We start from the raw sequence: 23,791 nt of genomic DNA, 5'->3' as shown, positions 1-23,791 counted from the left end.
ACATTTGATGTTCTTAGCAAAGAAAACAGTGTACTTCTGGAACTGCTTTTGCAGAAATGTAGGCTGCAGCTAGACAATGCCATGCAGATAAAGCAGCAGATGTAGAATGATGATACCTTGATGTAGTCTACCCTGCCCTACACCAGTAACTTTTCACAGTAATTCACCGCTTAACGGCTCCTATGAAGAAGAAATGGGGTGGGAGTCTAGGCCAGTTCATTCCACTAAGGGAAGTTTTCTCAGCTGCGCTGTCCTGGTTGTGACTGTAGAAGTAATCCTGCTGCGCAGCACAGCCGTGGGGGGTTTGGGAGAGTTGAGGATGTCAGCTGTACCTCCTGAGATGAAACAGGTACATCTGAATGTAGTTAAACTTCAACCTTCATAAAGGAGAGAAAGATGGTGTGCTCACAAGGGTGAGAGTTGGGCTCTTGGAACTAGGTCAGAGCATGCTGGCAGATAATATCTGTCTCTTTGAGTGTGATTTGCTTAGATCTGTATTTTTGGGGGAGTTTACAGAGAGTACATAGAGAAAATATGTCTAGGAAAGTTTAAGTTCTGTCTGCTGAGTAAAACCTTCAAATGGGAACATCTGGCCAGGCAGTGTTGCAGCATACATGTTTTTGGGCTTCTCATTCTGGTTCAACTGTGTTGGGGCAGGCAGGCAGGTGGGTGGGGAAGTAAATTGAAGTTTAGGGAAACAATGTGTCAAGTAGTAATTGCACTCAGGAAGGATGAATAAGAGTTTCCTAATTAAAAGATGTTTTGCAGGGAGCTTCAGCTTAACAGAGTGACTGCTTTGTCTTAATTGTTTTCTGTCAGTGTATATTTATATGGGTGTTTGTCTCTCGTTGGTCTCTACTCTGTGAGTGCAGTGTGCTATCTGGTGCTAATGAAAAGACAGCTGTAGTTCCGAGAGAAAGGTGTGTGTTAAACTCCAGGCCTGCTTGCCAAGCTGCTTACTTCATCAGGTGTTATTCTGTTCCAGTTTCAAGCCCTGTTCCTGGTTGCCTCTCCAGGAGATGAGGGAGTGATTGTTTGGAAAACTTAGGAAAGAAAATAGGCTCAGTGGCATGTGAGGTGAGCTGGATCTGTGGGAGGGATGTACGTACAACTGAGAAGCTGCTTAAGATTCCCTGTGCAGAAACTTAGAAGAGGGAGCAAGGTATAACCTTGGGCTGCTTGTGATCAAGCTTGATGAATATAGAAAAACTTAACTTTGTAATCTAGCTAAATCTCTGCCATTCCTCATGAGCCCATGTTCCTAAATTAAAGAGGCCAGGTATGTAAGTTGAATATCTTATAATAAGAGAATTGTCTCTTTGCTGCTTTTAGGTTTAGTATTTTTCATGTAGATCTTGCATTTCTATCTCAAGTTAATTATGAATCCTTATAGTTCAGGAGCAGTTGCCAATGGGTGCTTAATCAAGAGAATGCAAGCTAAATTATGCTTCTTGTCAGTTAATCGTAATTTTTGTGCTAGTGTTCAGAAGAGATCTGTATCATCCCATAAACAAGAACAGCATTATTTATTTGGGGAAATTGTGTGTATGAAAAAAGAGTTTTATTGGAGTGAACTTTTTTTTTTCTTGCCAAATGCCACAGCACTTTGCCTTTGCTCTTGCTATTTTAAAATTGTGCACTTTTGACAGCCACTTAAATACATTTTCCAATCATAATTTACTGTATGAGGTTTTTTCCCCAGGGTGACAGTTAGGGACTAGAAATAAAGGATGATATTTTTGGGCAGTGAGAGTGGATACTAAATTAAAACAGAAATAAAGCATAATGCTGTTTTCCAGTTGCACTCCAGTGCACAAAGAAAACAAATCCTGAGCGTGATAACCAGTATTGCCACCAAAGATTTCTAGGCCTGCTTTATAAATGAGTGAGACCATGCTTGCACTGGTAACAGGTTCAAGTCCCACTGCAAATAAAAAGCACTCAGGCAAATATCTCCTGAAGAAAACAAAATTCTTCTTTCCTCCCATGGTACTCAGTCACCTTTCTGACAGCACACTCTTAGCTCCAGTGTCTTCAGGAACACAAGTAAACAATACTGAGCTCATGTCTGGGACAGAAGGAGGGCATGGTTAAAAATGAGAGAGTTCCGAACTGTCTCCAAGAGTTGAATGTGGTCAGTGCTGGCAGGAACGTAAATAATAACAAATAAGATAATGCAACTCCTAACAGTGAGATCAGCTGGCCTGAGCTCATTTTTACCAGCTCCTCAAAGTAAAGGAAAATGTATTTTGGTTTGAAGCTTTTCCATGTCAATCAAAGACCAACACATTGGTCCTTTTTCCTTGTCACAAAGGCCTGACATGGCAAGTGTGTGAAAATGATAATTCTTGGTCATCAGGGTTCAGAGACTGAGGAAGTCACACAACAAAAGCCACAGCTGTGCAGATATCGTTGACCACTAGTATGGAATGCAAATATTACATAAAAATCAACGTCAGGCCTTAAATAACTTGAAGTCTTAGACAGGGTGCGATTTACTTGATGCTGGTACAGAAAACCCACAGTTCTTCTGATGAGCATCCACTTTTCAGGTTACTTCTTTGTGGAGCACAGCAGACTATTGAACTTTGAGGTGAGAAGCACAGGTTGTTAGGGCTCTAGATATGCCATATCTAGAACTCTTCTCCTTCAGAGCTTCCCTCAGGAGCTGTATTCGTGCTGTTGGTTATATTGTGATTTTCTGCAGTATTGCACTGCCCTCTGACCAACTACGCTGTGTAAAGCTGATGTCACTGGGCTGAGGATTGAAGAAAGTTGTTTTGTAGATACCTGAATTCTGTGAAACCAGGGGGTGGTGCCAAGTGGTTTTAGACTGTTCTTAGTGTAAGGAGCAACTGTTACAAAACAAAGGGCAGAGCAGGACTCAAGTTCTAGAATGATTCCTGTGGGTGTGTAATCTCATAACATCGTCAGGCTGAGTGAAGAGCTAGTGGAGAGCGTCTATTCTGGGACAGCTTTTGTCTAAGCGTTAGTTCAGACACACAAAAGCATTTCTCATTTGTTTAGGCTTTCTGGGATTTTAATTGAGCTGTTTGTCTGACTTTTTTTTTTTTTCCTTCCCCAGTGCACATTCTGGTATAAGTAATATGAATGACTTCACTGCCCCTTCAGTGCCTCACATTCTTTTGGACATTGGAAAATATCTACCGCTCCCAACTGCTGGAGTTTTATGATGTTTATTTTTGTTTACTTGACATTTATACTGAAGACACCACAACAGCTTGTTTATCATTGTCCTGAATACAGTTCAAGTAAATGCCAGACCCCCTCCTTCTCAATATCTGATGTTTAAGCTTGATTTTGATGCTGTGATTTTGTCACATGAAAGCCAGACAAAAAGACACAGCAACTTTATATTTCAGGTGGAAATTCCACTATTGTCTTAAGGTGTTTTTTGGTTCCTTGGAGAAGTGCAATTTTTTGGCTGTCACACAGTCTGTTTTCTCTCTATGACCAAGCACAGGATTTAGTTGCAATCATTAATCCCATTCTCTCCCTTGTATCTGTGACACTTGGTTCAGCGTTTTGGTGTCATTAGAAGTAGGTGCCCCAGTTAGCAATCTTAGCTGCCTTACTTAGTTTTTGAGATAAGTTCACGTCTCTGTTGCTTATTTTGAAAATAGTTCATTAGTTGCAGGCAAACTGTAAATCACAAAGCTGGGCACTGCAGAGTGTGAACGAAAGCTCTTCCCAGTCTGGTCACTTTTGAGATGCACAGTTCATAGTGTAGGAACTGGGAGCTTTGGTGGTGGAAATTGTTGACTCCTTGCAGAGACCAGACTGCTGACTGCTTTGAAGGATTCTTTTTTTTTTTTTTTTCTTTTTTTTTTTTTTTTGAGTATCTACTGATAATGTAGATAGTTGCAAAATTTCCATCCATGATTGTAAAGTTAACAGAAATTGTTCTATCTGTTTGTGACTGATAAGATCTTCTGATATCCATCAGAGCTTGTGCTAGAGGTGTCTTTTCCTTCCTGTCACAATCACATTCTCACATGGACCACTGTGAGGCTGGCTTTGTAACACATTTCCTTGCTCACATAATGAGGAGTTGAGAATTCATTGGCAAAATGAGTGGAAGATATAATTCTTCCTGGTTTCTGAATGGAAGTTAGTGCATTTGTCCCATGAAGCCTTATTTAGAGGCTGCCTGTTTCCAGCTCTACTACATATGATTAGTGAATTAGTGAAAGCTCTCAGGGCTGAACTCTTTGAAACCTAAACCAGAAGTGTCTGCAGACTTTAACATTCACCCTCTCGTGTTTTTTTTTTTTTTCCAGAATAGTTTGTATTTGTCTGTGCTTGAGATAAATACAAGAGTGATCTTCAGCAAAACTAAAATGAGAGTGTCTGAAAGCTCACTGGGTGGAAATGCAATGTGATTTCTGTTGTGTCTCTGTAATAGGGAGGATATTAATTTTCTGAGCCCTTACTTACTAGATTTTGTCATACTTAAAATATATTAAGTGGTGACAAAGTCATCTAAATGCTTGCAGAAAGAGCTTGTTTTTTATTCCAGTCAGTTATGACTGCTAAATACCTGCCTATGTTTAAGTGCCAGATGACTGCTAAAAGGAGCTGAAGAAATGCTTATATTTTTATTACCCTTTTTTCCTCCCAAAGCTGGGAGGCTACATAAATCCTCTTGCCATGTACCCTTAACTGCACTGCTCGTCCTGGAGCTCTGGTTAGGGATCCTCAGCTCTTTGCCTCGCACTGTAACTGCTCTGTCTTTCATTGCTGGAGGTTTAGCGCGTCAGCCCATGTCCTGTCATTAATACAAGGGGTGACGTGCTGGAATGGGCCAATATTCCAGCTGTGTGAGCGTCTGACTCTTACTAGTCAGGGCTTTACCTTGGTGACGTTATAAGGACTGAGCCAGACGATTACAGACCTCACTTTCATGGCGTGGGGTGGGCTTCTTTTTCTAGACGGTGCTAAATTACCATGCACCCAGCTGCTGTGGTGTAAAGGCCAGATTAGGTTCAGTCTCAGTATGCACAAGTGCTGTGTGTCAACTTTGTAAGTGATAATCTGTTCAGATAGACCCTTTTCCCTGTCTGTGAGACACCGTATTTGTAGTTATGCACTCTGTGAGATGATGGCCTTGGGATGTGAATTGATGCATAAATGCAGCAAGCCATTTCAACAGTTCAACCAAATTCTCTTACAAAAGCTGAAGACCACTTAGCATTCAAACCGTTATTTGAAGTGTGATTTTTTTTTTTTAAATTTTATTTATGTTCTTAAGAAAAAAATAACAACACAGTCTATTAGTAAGCAGTTTCACCTGGCTGCACTTCAGTGGAGTGTTCAGAAAGGGCTTTGAACTGCTTTCATAACGTCTGCCTTTATCCGGGGACACTAGATACTGTTGGCATCTTCAGAAATAAAAATTTCTCCTTCTCTTACCTTTTCTTGATGATTGGTTGTTAATCTCACTTTAACAATCTTGTCCAAATAGCTATTCTATACATACCTTCGTCATGGCTTTTTCTTGTAAATCTTTCTTGATTTTCACACTTGAGCCTCTGAAAATGGCCCACCTGCCCCATTTACTGTATTGTATTAATTTATTAGCCATTTTATGAATGTTTATCCAAGGATGACATTTGCATGTTGTCAAAAGAATCTTACAAGTAAGCTTCTACCTAAAATTACACATCCTCAATAATGTTTGTGATTTCTACATACACATAATTCATAGTGATAGTTTTATAGCTGGTTTTATGAGGTAACAAATTAAATTTGTTATTCACTTCTGATCTTTGTGTGTGAAAAATAATAAAACATTCAAGCACCTGGTAATACTTTTTTTGAAGATGTCATGTTCCTTTTCCCAGTATAATTTTTGTCCACGTTGTGAATCTCAGTCCTCACAGAGGCAGTATTAAATGCTTGACCACTTGGATGTGTTGATCATGTATCCTCTGATCTTTGAGGTGGAAAACATGGTACTATGAATGCTTTTAAGCATTATTTTAAGGTCTCAAATTTCTTTATATGTATCTGTGATCCTTAGAACTCTAAAAATTCATTAGTTCAACTATAATGGTTTTGACTGTTCACGGAACTTACCTTTATAACATGCATTCATGGCTTTTATGTAGTTGTCACGATCAGTATTGAGTATAATCAGCTTTGGTGCAGAACACCCTTCAATCTTCACACCTGACAATTAGTGACAAAGTAGATGAAGCTCAACCCTTTAGTCTTCCACCCTTCTTTCCTTTAAGTGCCTGGCTTTTCAGTCTGCCTGGAACATTGGGAAATTGGCTCACTGAAAGACGGGGAAGCATAAATGCCTGATTCAAAGGATAGAGGGTACACTGCGAAAAAGTTCACAGCTGAGAAACTTCCCAACTAGGTGCCTCAGATCATGGACATGGTGATATTTGGAGAGAGAGCTGTTCCCACAGCTATTGCCTCAGTTCCTAAAGATAGTGTCTTAAATTGCAGTCAACCACTACTGTCTGTGAGGAGTGTTCTGTTTGGTATGTGCTCAGCTTAAAAAAAACATAATAAAAAAGTGTTCTATTTCATACAACTCTGATTTTCTAATCGGCTTAGATTATTGTGGGGAATAAAACAACATTGAGAAGACAGATCTCAGCATGAGCAGCTGTTGCAGCAGAGTAGAGGTGGGTGTACACAGGTGAAAAACCTTGTGATACAGTTTGGGCAGCAGATGCCACATATCTGGATAGTTAATAACAAACTCGTTTGAGTTACTGGATAGTGGACTGTGGTTTCTAAATGGAACGACAATGTCAAATGGCCAACACCCTCAGCCTTCTGTTGAACAGATGTATAAATTCTGCTTCTGTGAGCAAACCAAGAAAAAAGCATTCAAGAGATGAACAAAATCAGAGGGGAAAATATCTGAGTCATTTAGTTTTCCAAAATACAGCTGAAAGTGTACCATATGCTCTGCATCCTAATTCAAGTTCTAATTATGTACTTTCAGTCAAATTCAGGATTACTGCAAGGTGGATGTGAATTCATTGAAGTTGACAGAATTATATTAATTCCCACATAATTGACCTTAATCCAGACACTCAAATGATTGTAGATGTTTTATGGATTTTTAACACAAAATCATAAAACTAGATTAAGAGCCCTGGGGTTACATGTAGAAATTTGGCTTATGTCACTGATGAAGTGGCTTTGCCAATGTCTTTGTAAGAGGATTCTTTTAGGTTCAATCTAAGCTAATTAAATTCCTGGTAGTTGGGTTTTATTATGTTAAAACCTAACCCCATACCTGGCATTCTAGCTAGCATGTTGAGTGGAGAGAGTAAAGACTAAGTAAGTACAAAATTCTGGTTAGCTTTCTTATATTAGTTAGCTCTTGCTCCTAGGTTGAATATTTGCACTTTACACAAGAAATTTCCATATGTTGCTGTGTATTCCTCAGATGCTGAAGTCCTGTTTAAAAGTTAATTTTTAATGGGGAAGTGTAAGGATATACTTGGTCTTGAATCTTTTCTTATTTGGTCTGGTTGAAGATACTTGGATTTGATAACTGAAGTTTAGTCTATGCATGGCTGCTCTGTAGATATTTGGAAAGGATAAGTGCAAAAATGAACCAATGTATGTGAAGCAGCTGTTAAATATTCTCTATCTGTCTCCAATATATCTTCATGTGATTCTTAGGAGGAATGAAGCATGGCCCTGGGGAGGATGAAGGGAAAGTTTTCATATGCTACCTGAGAACTTGTTTTGACAGGCGTTCCCACACTTGTGCTGTAACAACTGCTGGGTAAGCTTTGTCCGAGCTTATGGAATCTGCATCACTGCTGTGAAAATCCTATTTAAATGACATGGGTGAACTCTAAGGTCTTTTAAAATATAAATCAATATGTTTAAGAATGGAAATATACCATAAATACTGACAGTACACTGAATCTTTTGCCAAAATTGTGTAGTAGTTGTGCTTCTTTTTAAGCTGCCCAATTAAATACAGATATAAAATGACTGGTGTGCTTAATAATTGAGCACACCATATCAGGCAATATACATTCCCTGTACAGTGCTTCACTGGGACAAGCCTAGGTTCAGTTTCAAAGAAAGTGCTCCCAAATATTGCAAGAGTTGTAGCATTTTTCCTGATGGGAACTGTTGTTGGGCTGTGTTGTCTGAAACACTGGCAGCTTTGTGACACTTAAGGAAAAGACAGACATATCAGTGTGGTTGTTCTTATGTGTGTAACCCAAGCGTGGAGATGCATAAAATAAGTGTGAACATCAGTAGCATGTGACTACGTGAGAGGTGGGGTGACTGAAAGAGGAGTGCTCTTGGCCATGTAAACCTCAGCAGCTGTTTGAAAAATATCCTGTGCACTGAGATATAAGCAGTCATAGCCCTATTCCTAGAAAATATAGGATGGAAAGGAAACTTTCTTGAAAGATTGCTTGGTAACTAAAGTACTGGACTATAATAAAATACTTGGAAAGCATTTTCCTCTGGCAGTGTTATCCCCAACAATGAAGTCAGTGTTGGAAGAGCAGTACTAGATGAAAAGGCTTTTTTTTTGTTTGTTTCTAACAGTCCTCTAGCAATAGATTTAATAATTTCCCTCCTCTTCATTTCTGTGCTTATTTTTTGTATTCATGTCTTACATTATTCTGATTTTAGAGGCCAGGTTTGACTTTCCATGTTCCCATTCCTTTACGCTTAGGTTGGTGTAAATTTTTGGTACTTGAACAAAACTCTGAAGACAACATATTCAGAAATAGTGAAGGCAAATATTAACAAAAATTATGAAGCTTTCTGGTGATGCTGTTTTGCACTCCATCTCTGTCTCTCTCAGCAACATAGTACGTTCATTGTATTCATTGATGAGAGAAGTGGTTATTAAAGCATAATTATAAGGGCTTCAAAATAAAGATTAATGTTGGTGAAGAATAATGGAAAACTTTAAGAGTACATTAGGCTAAAAAAAAGATACAAATTTTTAGCCTTTTTGTTATAAATTGACCATGATAGGAGTAAAAAATAAAAAATAAAAAAATCTGCCTAATAAAAATCTGCCTAATATACTTAATCCATACTTGTTTTCTAGCTTTTTTTCCCCTTGAAGCTTTCACAGCATCAGGGGTATTTCTAAAGAAAATGTTGGAATTAGTTCTACCGTGTATTACAGCTGGAGCGCAAAATCTTACAATCTTCTTCTTTTGGAAAACCTCTTGAATAAAACAAATGCCCAAACATAGCAGAAGCTGGTACCCAGAGTGCTCGTTCCTTCTCTCTAAGAGAAAAAATAAGAATTGCATTGTGTTCTTAAATTGCAGAGTAATTACTATGGAAAATAAAGAGTCTCTGATGCATTCATTAAATTCAAAATACATATGGAAGTCATTTATCAAACACAGTGAACAAAACAAGAGGAAGTGTGTAAATGTCAGAAATGATGCAATATGATTTCACGGTCCTTGAACACCAACTGAGTTTAATAATGTGTGTTCAGACTTTTCTCATTTTCAGCCAGGTGAACTGTTCAAGTTATTTTCTCATTTCACATACAAGAGTGGTTCTGGGTGACCAGTCACTCGGTATACCATAGAAAAAGAATGGTTGGGTTGGGGTAGTTCTTAACACACTGAACGGTACCAGTTAACTGGCTGGAGCTGCTTGCTGTGAGGAAAACCTCAGCCTCTTGCTCTTGGTGCAGCTGGCCACTGCTCAAGCACCTGCATAGGCCACCGTGCTGCAAGCTGTCCTCACGCTGGGCTGTGACCAGTCACTGTGTCAGTACATCTGCCATGTCTCTGCGGTAGCTATAGGAAAGATGTCTTTGGTGCCAGTGGCAGGGAAGGGCTCAACTGGAATTCCAAAAACTGAAGGGCAAGACGGCTAGCAGCATTAATATGCCAGCAGTTTTACAAGGAAGAATAGCAAAAGATGTAGATTCACTTCTGTGCCTAATCTCTCGTGCATTAACTGAACAAAACATCCAGTGTAAGTAAACTGGTAAATTAAGGTGGATAATCACACCTTAAAGTTATAGAGCAGAACACTGCTCTCTTTGGAAGTTCTTTTATTCATTTTCTCTGTTGATAAGATAGCTTTGATCTAAACAGAACAAATTGGAAGAAGTCTTATAAAAACACCTGTATAGATTACCAGTTATTTAAGATAATAAATGTTATACCACTTTAAGCAGAACGAAGGGGCAAATCTAGCTAGTCATACAAAAGGAGGCAAGTAATAACTGACATGAGAAATATGTAAGAAAAGGCAAAACTGAGGAAAGTACAAAATTATCCATCAATACATCAAACAATGTATTTGCTATAACAAAATTGCCCAAATGTTGAACTAAATTTATTTATTTATTTATTTTAAATCAGTTATTTGGCCTTGTATGTGACGTGTGAAGGATGTTACACTTGCATTGTTGAAGCAGATTTCTCAATTAATTTTCACTGGTTTACCTAGCTGTGGTTGGTGTCTGAGGAGATAAATATGAATCACAGTGTAATTCCTTCACACGTGTCTGAATAAATGCAGGTGTTTGGCAGCAGGAGTATCACAGACCCCAAATGTACAGTCACACAGAACATCTTTTGTTGAGCAATAAATGACATCTAATTCCTTCTGTTTGTACCAGATAGAACAGCTGCAGCAGTGTCAAAATGTCACTGACCAGGGTGAGCATTTGCAAAAATGAAGCAAAGGCTTTGCCCTTTTTCTAGGTGCTTCAAACTATTTAGCCATAAATGAGCAGCATTGCTCTGTGAGCGCGTGCTTTGTGCAGAACTCAGAGCAGCGACAAGGCGAGGTGCCCCATGAAGGACAGAGAATTTGATCAGCATTCAGGAATGGCATTCTGAGAGAGAAAATGGTGCTTAAATACTGGAATTGATTTGGGAAGCGTATAAGGTGCTCACTACCACTTTTTTCTTGGAAAATGCAAGTCCCTATCAACTACACAGATGATGCAGTTGTGAAACGTTCTTCCTGCTCCCATCTTTATCTTCAGTGTTTCCATTGGGTTCCTCTCATTACCATCTGCCTGGGATCACAGCTGGCTGCATGGAATACGCTCCCTTTCCCTCCCTCCTTCTCCCAGTGCCCATCTGGCTCCAGAGCATCAGTTCCCTTCGTCTGTTCATTCCCATCGTTGGCTCCCCAGTGCTCTGCAGTCTCCTCTTCCAGCCTCCTTTACTGCTGCATTTCCTCGTGTCTTTGCTGTCTCTTTCTGTCCATTTACGTGCTCTGAAAAAGTTCCTTAACCCTGCTGCTAATGTTTATACTAGCTGGTTCATGTGAAGGAAAATAAAATTATGTTTAACCAAACTGTCTCAGAGCACATTTTAGTTTTTTGGATTTATGATAGCACAGCTGTGACTGAATCCTATTTGAAAAACTTTTGGATTTTTTCCTGTAAGTGTGAAATTATATAAACCATTGGAAAGCAGGAAAAAAAAATCTAAAGCAATAACAATAAAATATGTTTATGTTCAGATTATTTGCCTTATAAGACTGATGCATTCTTTCACCAAGAAATTTCAACCTAGAAGAGCTGTCTTGATCAGAATTCAACCTGTAACTTTATGTTAATGGTAGACTTAAACGGGTCTTTTTATCAGTAAAAGTCTTCTTTCTACTCTTCCAAATTTTATCTGGGTAGAAGTATAGTCTAAAGTGGTATGGACACAGGGAAAAGTGATACAGAATTAAATACCAATTTATTGTTTCTGATGGCAACCTAGCAATTCCTGGTGTTTCCAGCAGCAGTCAGGGCCTAGTTTAATATTAAGGAATATATGTGTATGTATATATACATATACAAAAGTATTTGCTAACCTGAGCTTCAATTCAAGAATACAGGAAATGGAGATAGGTGCTCTTAAAATGAAACTTCTTCCTTCACAAAAACTCTGGGTCTGCATTGAAACAAGGAAAGAATGTACTAAAGTACAAGACAAAAAAACATCAGCTTGAAATAAACTGAAACAGTATATTCTAAATTGGATTGATGATCCATAAAGTAAAACTCTTCAACCTTCTCATGTCATTTGATATCCAACTCTTCTATTTGCCATCAGTCACTGCAAGCATGTCATACATTTATAATAAAGATATATCTTTACTGCATCTTTTTAACAGTTTTCAGTATTATCCCAGAATTTGGGGTAGATCAGTCTTCAATCCTAGGGGAAAGAGTGTAGTCCTTGTGTAGTCCTGTCTGAGATATCACTGTCTGACTCTGTAGCAATGATTTTACTTTTATATATTACTAGGAGAGGGGTAAGCCCTTCTTCAAGGTCAAAAAGTTTTACTTTTTTATTTTTTTCTTGGAACTTCAGAAAAATAAATGTATTTAACTTTTCTTTCCCCTTTTCTGGGTTAAATGGAAAAGAACCAGTGGCATGAATGAAGCTGGACACAAGGTAAGTGTCACGGGTTTTTGCTGAGACAAATTCATGCTGACTCCCCATGAAGACGTGTGGATGGGGTACTCCTGGACAGACAGCTCACACAGCTGCAACCTCTTCAGGTGCGTTCACTGCTCCTGTCCTTGGCTGTGCTCTGACCCAGAGCACAAAGCTCATGTGAAGGGGTGGTTCTTCTTTCTTGCCTGCTGCCATTTTCTGAAGTAGGGGAAGAAGAACCTAAGCTACACTTTACAAACTTTGTCAGAAGACGTTGGTTGAATAGGGCCTGTCACTGATAAAGTAAAAACTGTACCGTTTGTGGTGTGTGGAGGGGGGCTGTCAGAACTGGCTTGGTTCTCCTTGCACCCCACTCCTTAAGAAATTTGCATGATTCTGGAAAAATGTTGGAAGTTTTGGGCTCTGTTTTATTATTGTGTTGCTACTGGAACGTAGAATGGATTTTTTTTTCCCCCATAATCATTACACTGTCTGTATATCCATCACAGGGTTTTGGGGCAGCCTCTGGTGTCACAGTTTAAAACCTGAGGTCACCGAAATGGAATTCCTCCTTATGTGGTCAGCTGAAAATCCCTTTACACCACAAATATCATGCTGTTGGCAGACACTACTTTACAGCACAGATGCCTCCTAACTCAGTGAAAATATAGTTGCGATTTATAGTCAAGAAATAGGCCAACATATCTGCAGTGAGAGCAACGTAGTCAAAGCACTGCAGTACAGTGGGACCTGAAATAGTGCTCTGAGGGGTTTTGGGAAAGGAATGAGAGCTCACCAGATGTCTTTGAAAATAATATTCTTTAAGCATCTTTTGACCTTAAGAAAACAGTTCCTTGGTGAGACCGTTAAAGCATTATTTATCTTCCAGTACCAGATACAAAATCCATGTGACCTTGTACTCTTAAGTGACGATAGGCAATTTATCACTGGGAAAGATCAGAATTTGAGGTTTTGTTCTAGCTTGTACTTCGCTGCTTGTCACTGTGGGGCTAGAAGCACAGGGATTGAAAACTGATTTTTATCGTTGACATAAATGAATGCTCTGTCCAAACTTCTTTTCAAGATGGTATTGATTTCTTTAACAAAACCTCCCTAGTTTACCAGAGAGACTGTTATCTGCTTTTCCATGGCTTCGGTCATTAGAAAACGATGTTTCAAGAGCAAGCCCACCCCTACCAATACCTGCTTGCATATATTGAAATGACAAGCCCTGTGAGTAGGCTTATCTATATTCTGACACTCTGGGTAGGATTCACAATTTACTAGCTCAGTGATCCATAGTTAAACTCAGAACTAACTAAATCAGTCCCGTTTCGTTTAGCACAGGCCAAAGCGTTTAGCATACAGTGAGCTGACCAGGCTGAGTGGGCCTCGGAGCAGCTCGTCACATTGCTGCAGCCCTTGGTGAGAGGCTCAGGGGGGCACAGCCCGGCCAGAAATGTCAGGACATCCAAAACTCTGGCAAGAGGCAAATGCAAGTAATGCGGTGGAAGAACGTTGTCATTTTTACTGGCAGAAAGCAGCAAAACCGATGTCACTTCCCATCCCTAAAGAATGAAAAAAAAGCAGAAAGAAAAACCCATCCCTAAAAAAAAAAAAAAAGTAGCGATGTAAAAGGGAAGAAGAAAAAGATTGTGTACAAATTCAGTGTAGAAGAAATATCAAAATGAAACAAATACATCTTCCATGGCTTTTCCAGTGTCATTTTGTAGAAAATGCAGAAATGTTTTCTCGGTGAATTAGCATTTGATGTAGTTCTTTCCTCTGCACATAAATATATACTAATAGAAGCTTTAAATAATAAAAGAAGGCAGCATTTCTATGGGGGTTGAGCAGAGCAGTCCCCCGTTTAGCTAATGTAACTGTACATTAATTCTGGACCTTTGTCAACACACATTAAAATTACTTCATCAGTTTAACCCATTTATTTTTTTAAGAGAATCCAGGGAGATCATTGCTGCTAAATGAATTAAGAGACGCAGCCAGTCTGGAAGAGGAACCTTTGAATGTTTAATTGTTCTGTTGCATAATGCACTGACACACATATTGTCTCAGAAGACATCGTATGAAGCAATGGCATGGTGATGGTGGAAATGGAGAGTTTCATATCCTTGTGTCAGTTGCTGTGAGCGCTTATAGGTTTGCTCAGAATCCTACAGATGCTACACCCTATAGAAGGGCTACTCAGTGCGGAAAGTGTTTATAAGATCTCTGTATGCTTTTTTTTTCTGTTGTTTTTTGGCATCTGCTCTGAACTCCACTAAAATCACTGAAAACTAAGTTTCAGGAAACTTTGAATCAGGCCCTTGATAAGGGCAACGTGGATGAGTTTCAAATTTTGTTCCTAGTCCTTGGCAGTTATTCATGTTATAGACTTCTTGGCTTACGAAGGAGCTGGATTTCAGTGCTTTCATGTTGCAGAGGGAAATGAACTCCCCTTACAAACAGAAAATAAGAGTGAGGCAAAGACCGTAATTTTGTTACCACCAGAGTCTATTTTCACATGCTTAAATAAATGTTCCATGTACTGGTAAAGCAACATTATTTTTACACCCAAGGACTTAAAGGGAATATTTGTGCTTGCATGAACTGAACATTTAAGAATTTTCTTCGTACGTATTTGAAATTTGGCAAATAACAGTGCTTTGCTGTGGGTTTCGAGGATAATTTTGCTAAAAAGTCCTGCACATAGGAAAAAAATTATCAGGCTATTTTTGCAGCTGTTAGTTCATGATCATTTTGTAAGGGTAGAAGTGGTTAGCTACATCATACTGTGCTTAGAAACCGTCACAGAGGTGAGCACATTTATCTTAGAGTAGTATTTTCCTGTTTCTTCATCTGTATATTTTTGCATATGCAGCTGCGCACTGTACAGGAAAAGGATGGGAGGCATGGGGCTGGGAGGGAGTGGGAGACTTTCTCATAATAAACAGCGTGTTTGCCTCTTCTGTTAGCTGCTATTAAAGACTGACTTCAAAAAGCTCATTTTATGAGAGTGCTGGGGGCTGTTTTATATTGAGCAAGAGTTTGCTGCTTTAGTTCAGCCCATCAGGTATGAACGATTGCTCCCCAGGATGGCTCCATTGGGGTGCTGAGGAGGGGACAAAGTGGGGACGGGCTTGGGAGTGCACGGGGGAGCGCCCTTCGGGGTGGCTGCGGATGTCACTGGCAGGCACTTAAGGAGGCATCACATTATGCTTGCATCTACTTTATTTGCACTATAAATAGAGAACTTGAGCTCTTTGGAGTGAAATACTCCCCTTCGCTGCCATTAAACAAGATTTCAGCTTCCCTCTGCCCCATGCCTATCAAAGGCGATGTGTTTGTCCTCCTGGATGTCATCACGTATCACCCTTCCTTCTTAAAGTTAAATCCAATGCTTTTTTCTTTTTATTTTCTTTTATTTTTTCCCCTTTGGTTTCTTTGTTGTTGTTGTTTTATTTCTAACTTTGGGCTATCACTATCTCTCTTCACTGAAATCAGCAGCAGTTTGTACCTGGAAAAAGTGAAACACCAGATTGTTTTCTTGAGGAAAAAATGTCCAAATATACTCGTCTTAGAAATCAAAATGCAGAATGGTTCCCTGCGGCTGTCCTGCAGAACGTGTTTGTGTCTGATAGTTACTACCCAGCCACAGTGACCTGAGAAAAGACATTTTTGGTTATTCTTGATATTTTACTTCATTCAGCTGTTTAGACAGCATGAGGAGAGAAAATAGTTTTCTGTTTGATTCTTCAGCACAGTGCTGCTAACTTGGCCAGTGCTTCTGAGGTTGGGATCAGTGCGTTAGGAAGGAATGTTCTCAGTCCTGTCCCTCACTTCCATCATAATCTTTTCTTACATCTTCTGTCCGTAGGTATAGAATTACCTTTAGATTCTTCTAAATAAAAACTTTATCGTAAATGCTTATTTAGCATTAGGATGATTTTTACAAGGTTTACCTTTTAGGTCTGAGAAAAGAACGGATCACATAGGTCACATGAATACCACGTGTCCATCAAGGTGAGTTCTGAATGTGGAAGGGAAATTTTCCCTCATGGAGAGGGAATTAATTAATTAATTAAGTGTCCTTAATTACTGTGAGTGGTGTCGTTGTTTGGTCAGTGAGTTCACATCCTGAACTTCCCATGCACTGGGAGTTCTGGGCCTAAAGCTGGGCATGCTTTGTGTTGAATTTCCTCCATGAATACAGTAAGATTTGAATAACCATTGCTAAAAAGGAAAATCATTTAATAATGCTTTTCACTCACTCTTATTTTTTCTTTAACTGTATATAATTGTTTCCTATAGACATTAAAGACTAAGGGAGGTAGCTAATTGCAGTATAGAAATCTCTGTAAAAGCTTTCTCACAAACTTCTGCTAATGCGTTTAAGTCCTGGAGATCTGAGTAGTGTTCAGCTTTCTAAACCCTGTGAAATAATAGCTCAGACTGCCCATAGTGCTCACAGTAAAACTCGTTCCATTAATTCATATTCCACAAACATATTCTGAGATTTTATCATCAGCTCAGTATTTAGCTCATGCTTTATGGAAGTTTTGTGAAGCTTCGCAAATCCTTTCTCTTTTTTAGCTCAACCTTAAGTGGGCTGCAGTGCAGTGTTTTATGCATCTCTACTAGTGTGCAACCAAAGAGAGTTTTTTTGTTGTTGTTGTTCTTTGTTTTCCCCCACAAAATGGATGTGATTTTTAAATTGACTGAACAGAACTGTAAGCTTTTAGTTGGGTTTAGATATAAAGCTCCGAGTAAATGAAATTTGATGCATTTTTGCATTCCTCCAAAGAAAGCCTCTGAAGTTTATTGCAAGCTAATCACAGACCTCTTGCTCCTACAATATAGCAATCCAATTAGCAGCATTTGGTTTTAAAGCATTGAGCATATTTTCTGAGTGAGAATTATTCAGGTTTAAAAGCCTTAAATCTGTATCTAAGTCTAGTAGGTCTTGTTTAATTGTAAGGAATCATTTACTTTGACAGCAGTTTAGATTTTTCTTTAATGCTGTCTCTGGGTTTTATATTAATGCCCACAAAAGCAGAAACTAGAGTTAAATCTGGGCAGGTGATTTTTTGGAATAGTTTGCTAAATATATGATGGAATCCTTTTTGTTTTAAATCATTCCCTGGCAGTAGATGTTCAGAAGATCCCCCTTCCTGTTTGACAAGGGACTCTTCCTCTGAAATGGATGCATACCAGCCACCACAGAAGGGCATTTATCAAACCAGATGTTTTATGACTATTAGAATGATATATGGCATAAAACTAGATCCCGGAATTTGCTCTCATGGTGATCAGATGACAGTAACAATATATAAAGTGCTACCACCTATAGAAGTCCAGGCAGGACATTTGTTCCTCTGCTGTTGCCAAGGGATTGGATTTTGATTTCTGTAATGCTTCCAGCTTCCATTTAATTGAATTGTGGTTGATGATGCTGATACATTTGATGTACTCTGAACAAGCAAGCAAATAAACATAAAAAATGTTTAAGAATATTTTTGTAAGCTGCAATAAAAGACTATTTGCACTGCTTTTTATGCAGTGATATATTTCAAGAGAACAAATTAATTTGATGGACCTTAGTGATCTCATATATTTATTATTTTGAAGCATGGATTTTGAGGATGTTATTTTTTGTTTTTACAAGTCAAGTACGGTAGTAGCAGTGATGTAATACAACTGTCACACATAATTTCCAGTAGTTGAAATTCTTAATTTAGGTTTCTTTTCATTGGGCTAAAATTAAGTTCGATTCCCTTACTACCTTCATTTTACACTTATTGTGGTCTACCGTTGTGAATAAATTTGCTTCTTGTTTTAGTGCAAGATGAGTTACACACATTCAGTGTGTATTGTGTAGTTATGGAGTTGGAAGCAAAGGTTTGTTGTTGTTGTTGTTTTGCTTGTTTTTAAGGCTTGATTATTGGTTTGCCCACTGAAATTTGAGAATGTGATGTCAGATGGAAACAAGTGAAGCTGGAAAGCATAGGAAGTCTGGGAATGGAATAACAGGTGAAGGGACTGGTAATCTTGGGAGCCTCACAAGAAGTACGTGGTCGGAAGGGTTACAAGCAGCTTGAGGCACTGCTGTCGTAGCATGACTGACAGCCTGAACCTGAAGCAAGTACGTAAGAGAATGATTTATTTAAAAATATATACGTATAGGACTAAGGAGAAACCTGTGCCTACTCCCCTCCCATGAATCTGGCCTCAGGTACTGTCGTGTTCACTTAAGATCATCCCTTCAGAGCCTGGGTGTCTCCAGAGCTGTGAGGGCAGCAACCTGAGGTGTGGTGTGCTCCTCTGGCACCTGCCCTGCTCCGCCTGCCAGAGTGCTCCATAAGAGCACAGACAGCCCTTTGCTTAGAAATGATACAGCTCTGTTCACTGCAGACAAAGGATACTGCTTAGGGTGCCTCAAATAGTGAAGTGTGGCCAGGTTCAAGTGCTCCCCACGAGGAGCACATTGAGTAAGGAGCTGACTGCCCAGGAGGAAGGTCAGTCTGCTCTGGGACGTGTCAGCCACTCTTCAGAAAATGCAGCTTAGTTATTGGCAACAGCAAGATTGGGTTAGGCACTGTGTGGCCCCGCTGTGAACACGGACCTCTGAGGATCTGTTTTCACCCACTTTTCTGTAGTGGCGTTGTGATAGAGCCACTAAACCAACCCCTCTACACCACAGCATGTTTTAAAATCAGAGATGTGTTCACAAAACTGTGACTGTGAGCTGTGAGAGAAGAGAAACTCTTGTGACTGCTCCAGTGTCAGAGCATTCCTGGCCCTGTCAAGCAGAGCAGACTCCAAGCAGCACAGTGGGCTCAAGGGTGTTGGCTGTAACAAAACTGCCATCCCAGTTAGCTCAGGTTTGTGATTAGCCAGCATCTACATTACTCTGCAGCACAGATGTTGTTTAAATCTTTTATTTGAGCTCTTAACTTATTTAACGTTAGATTCCTGTGAGGCCTCACACTTGCATATCATATTTTTAAGTGCTCCTTAATGTAGAAGACAGTTTGCATTTTTGCTTTCTAGACAAAGAGCAACCTACATGCAAACACTTCATTCTGACATTTGTTTCTCCTGATGGGTTTTCTTTGTAGGCTTCCTGTTGTTGGACAATAAGTTGATGGTAGCGGTAGATAATTTGGATGGCAGAAAGAAGAAAACTATTACTGAAGTACAGAAGTGACTCTTACTATTTTTACAATTATTTGTTAATGTTTTTACAGATATGTCTTGAAAAGAGGACTTATTTTGAAGAGACATGAAGACACACTGGCATGCCTAAAAGAAATGATGAATGAGGAGAGCAAAAAGAAAATTTTGGGATGTGGTGAAAGGTGTAAGTAAAACTACAGTGCTACTACAGTGCTATAAGTCAGGTTATATGAATGTTGTTTCCCTGGTATGCACACCTGCTTATTGAAGTACTGCATTCTTACTGAAAGAATTACCAAAAAATGTGGAAGGTTTTCATTTCATGCCCTTTCATTTAGGAGAATTTGTGACTGTCTGATACCCATGAAATATACGGGAAGTTATGATAGAGTGGTAGTACTGACTCCTGGTTTTGATAGATTGCCATGCAGGAATCAAATCAAGCTTAAAAACTTTTGAGTTGTAGCAATCATGTGGACGATGAAAACTATAGCTGCAAAGAGGTGTGATTCAGATAGTTTGGCTTCAAACCCTTTAATTTTCCTGCTTGGTTGTGTCTTCTCGATCTGCTGGCATCTTCTATGCTTACCTTCTGCAATTACCTGTTTTTTCCTTTGCTGATTCAGCTGTACACCCAGGTTTGACACCACTTCAGGTGCTGCGTCTCGAATACAAGCATCACAATATTACATTTAGAGTCCTGCCACACTTTGGCAGCTTTGCTGGAAAAAGTGGCAACTTTTTCCATCTGCAGCAAGGCTGAGGTAATCCTCTTCAGCAGCACTGCCTGGAAGGCCATTTTGTCCCTGAAATCTAGTTAGTTCCAAAGAGAAGGACAAGAAAACTTTCCCCCTGCAAGGAGGGAAAGGACAGGTAGCTCCTATCTGGAATTTGCATTTGGGACTTATGGAGGCAATGCTGTCATGAAACTAAACAAAAGTTCTCCAGCCAAGCCATATCCTCCTATTTTTGCTCCTTTAGCTAGGAAAAACCTTTTTGTTTGGAGGAGAAGATCAATCAGTCTGTTTGCTGCTCTGTAGAAGAAGAACGTGTGAATTAAAAATAAGCTTGGGTGGTGCAATGATTCCCACTACTGAAAAAATCTTTAATGGTTGTATATTTAGCTTGGCAGTCAAAGAACTTTTGGGATTAAGTTTACAGAGGGAGCAATACTGCCACTGCCACATTGTTCCAGAGTATTGCAAAATGGATGTGGAGGAATCCCTGGGGAAAAGCTCTATTGTCCTTCGGTCTTTAATTTATGAAAAGTTAGAACTTTTTCATTTTTAACATTTTAATGGAAATGCATATTTTTACAACTTTTGTATCATAAGTAAAGCAAGCATTTACATACTAAATGCTGCGATGCTCCCAGTGATAGCCTTAAGCAGATGATGCTGGTTCACTTTTTGCAAAGGTGTTTCACTCTGCCTAGCTTTTCTGCAAAATCTTTGAGGGGAGAAAAAAAAAAAAGCAAAATAAATCCCTCATTTGGGTTTTAATGTAATACAAATGCTTTCTAGCTTTCATCAGAAAAACCTTGAAGTTGGTGCAATATCGAAAAGCTACCATACAGTGCAATGAAGACATACAACTCTGATTCTGTGATTGTTTATTATTTAGAAGAAATTCCTTTCATACATTCTCACAAAATGTATTAGACAAGGAAGCAATCTTACTTTTAAATTTGGAAAATCTGATGGGCTGTAATGTTGCACTGCAGCTGGACATTGTGTGAAGAAATGAGTTCAGCTGCAAATTTACAGAGCTGAAATTGTAAAAGTTGATGATAACAGTTTCCTTTAGTAGATACTAGAAATCACAGAGCAGACTATGCCTTCTATTTTAAATGAAGTGTATGCATCACCAAATTTAATTTGTGTACAATTAGGGGCAAAATATTCACTGGTCTATAATGAAAATAAATGAAGGTTCCAGAAATCAAAATTCTGGGACATTATCATGAAGCAATACAGATGTGAAAGGCATGTGGACTATTTCTCTGATCCTAGTAACCCAATTAGGATTGACATATACAGACCATTTGTGCTGAAGACTATTACTCAATTCCCTTTCTTTTGAATGCTGGATTTTTTTTTTTATTTTTTTTTATTTTTTTTTTATTTTTATCCATAATACTCTGTGTTTATATTCTAGTATACTACAAGCATGCAGGCTGACATCTTAGTGAAATCACAGTAGCAGAGATGCAGGTACGATCAATGAGCATGTAATTGAAATGGACAATTCAATGATCTTGAATCATATGATATCTTGCAACAATCACGGTGAGATTCTGCTTTCTTCCAAAATCATTCCTTTCATTTGTAATGATCAGCTGGGGAGGGAAGGAGTAGCATAAGAATGAAAAAAACTTTTGTAGAAGCCATGTTCATATCCCTAATAAATAAAGAGTTTGCACAGAATGTTCAAAGGCACATTTCTGCCTGATTTTCATGTTATTAGTGAAACTAAAATAATTATTCTGGTTCTATTTCCAATCATCATTTTAAGAAATGGTCCAGATTCCTATTACCAAGCTATTTTTATACTTCTCCAAATGGAGTTCTAAGTGGGTGCAAATTACCTCTGTAACTTAATAGATGTGAATATGCATCCCATTATTAGAAACAGTTAGAAGGAAGGATTGATAGAGAAGCACTCACACCAGCAGAGCTCACTGCAAAATTTATTATTCTCAAACTTTATACTTTTTTTTTTTCTTTTTCTTTTTGTGCTTCTAGAAAACAGTGAAGTGAATTTGATGATAATGAACTGGTGATTTTACAGCCTGGGATACCAGAATTCTGTTTATGCAGTGAACAGCTTTGGTAAGTATTTCTCTCATAATTCAATCAATGTGCATCTCTTTGAAGTGTGAGACTATGTGGAATCTATGTTCACAGTCCTTTTTAAACTTTTATTCAAAATTTCCTCAAACAGGCTAACATCAAAATCAGCTGAACTTCTTTGGTTTAATATTTGAGTGAAAAATTGAGTAGCCCCTACTTCCACACACAAGATTTTTGAGCATCTACTGGACCTGCCAGCTAAGGTCATGCCTGTAATATTGGCAGTTAGCATTGTCAACATTGGCTGACTTGAAATTGCCAGCTATTTTTCATCTGAGTCCTGAAACAGCTGCTAAAGGGGCAATGACTTCTGGCAAGTGGTGATGAGCTGGAATTTAAAGTAAAGTCAAGTCATCCTGTTTTCAAATCCATGTACATTCTCCTACACGCCAGCTCCCACATATGTACACATTCTTGAAGAAATCCCTGTTTGCAGTATAAATAGTTTGCAGCAGTGTAGAATATTTAATCAAAGACAGTACTCTCTTGGGCCGCACATAAATGGGTCAAATTGCAGCTTGAGGTGCCTTCTAGCTTGGACCCCCTGTGCTGAGACATTCACAGTGTGGATAGCTGCTGCTAGAGCTGTCTGCACTAGTTTCTTGGCTTTCATTCCTGCAAAGCTGCCAGGTGCAGATAGAAGTACATGGTGTAACTCTGACCTTGTCTGTGTAACAGTGAGCCAGAGGGTTTCCTTTTAAGTCACTGTCTGCACAGAAAGGGACTCAGAAGGGCATGGTAGAGTGTAAGTTTGTATGTATTTGTAGGTGGGGTAGACGTAGCTGGAATCCCACCAAAAAAAAAAACAGAGACATGATCCCTCTGCACTGTAGTCTAGGGTGCAGCTAAGGTCATCTAGATTCATGTCTGTCCCCATTTGAAGCTGATCAAAATAGGAGAGAACAAAAAGATAGCACACAATTATCATCAGCATTTTTCCTTTCTTTGTAAATTCTCACTTCAAAATCTAGCAATTTTGATTAGCACTGCTCTAATTGCCTATTGGAAAACAGCGTTATGTGGCCACACTCTTCATAAGTGAGTGATGGCAAAAAGGTTTCTAAAAATTCTTGTCTTCCCCATCACCTGTATAGAAATGCATATCCAGCTGTCCCAAATGGGGCTACTGCCCCTTAGAAATTTTCCAATCAGATGATAACAGCAGTGGGGCATTAATAAGGAATATCTTCAGTGCTTTAGAAGTATTGCTTCCATTCCTTGCTTGCAAGCTCAGTTTCTGTTTGTACACAGCTGTGTTGACCTCATCACGCTTTGACATGCGGTTTCCTCATCTATCGATGAGGATTAAAAATCTTTTTCTTCCTCACAGACTGGAATTAATTCATGTCTGGAAGTTTTGAT

The 23,791-nt window shown here is 39.0% G+C and overlaps 1 long non-coding RNA gene across 9 annotated transcripts in view; it reads left to right on the top strand.

Annotated features, from left to right (window-relative positions):
• Positions 1 to 445: 445 nt before the first annotated feature.
• LOC106018364 (uncharacterized) overlaps positions 446 to 23,791 on the top strand; it is a 39,386-nt gene continuing 16,040 nt past the window's right edge. For 2 of the 9 annotated variants that reach the window (XR_011811413.1, XR_002403975.4), the window contains exons 1-5: positions 927 to 1,279; positions 12,389 to 12,419; positions 18,334 to 18,543; positions 19,649 to 19,761; positions 22,322 to 22,408. This is a non-coding gene — a long non-coding RNA (uncharacterized lncRNA). The other 7 variants (XR_002403977.4, XR_002403985.4, XR_011811414.1 and 4 more) reach the window with 7 other exon arrangements.

The sequence above is a fragment of the Anas platyrhynchos genome, chromosome 9, assembly GCF_047663525.1.
Source record: "Anas platyrhynchos isolate ZD024472 breed Pekin duck chromosome 9, IASCAAS_PekinDuck_T2T, whole genome shotgun sequence".
Classification (NCBI taxonomy): domain Eukaryota; kingdom Metazoa; phylum Chordata; class Aves; order Anseriformes; family Anatidae; genus Anas; species Anas platyrhynchos.
Note: the sequence above shows the minus strand (reverse complement) of the source record. Positions and strands in the feature narration are given on the sequence as shown.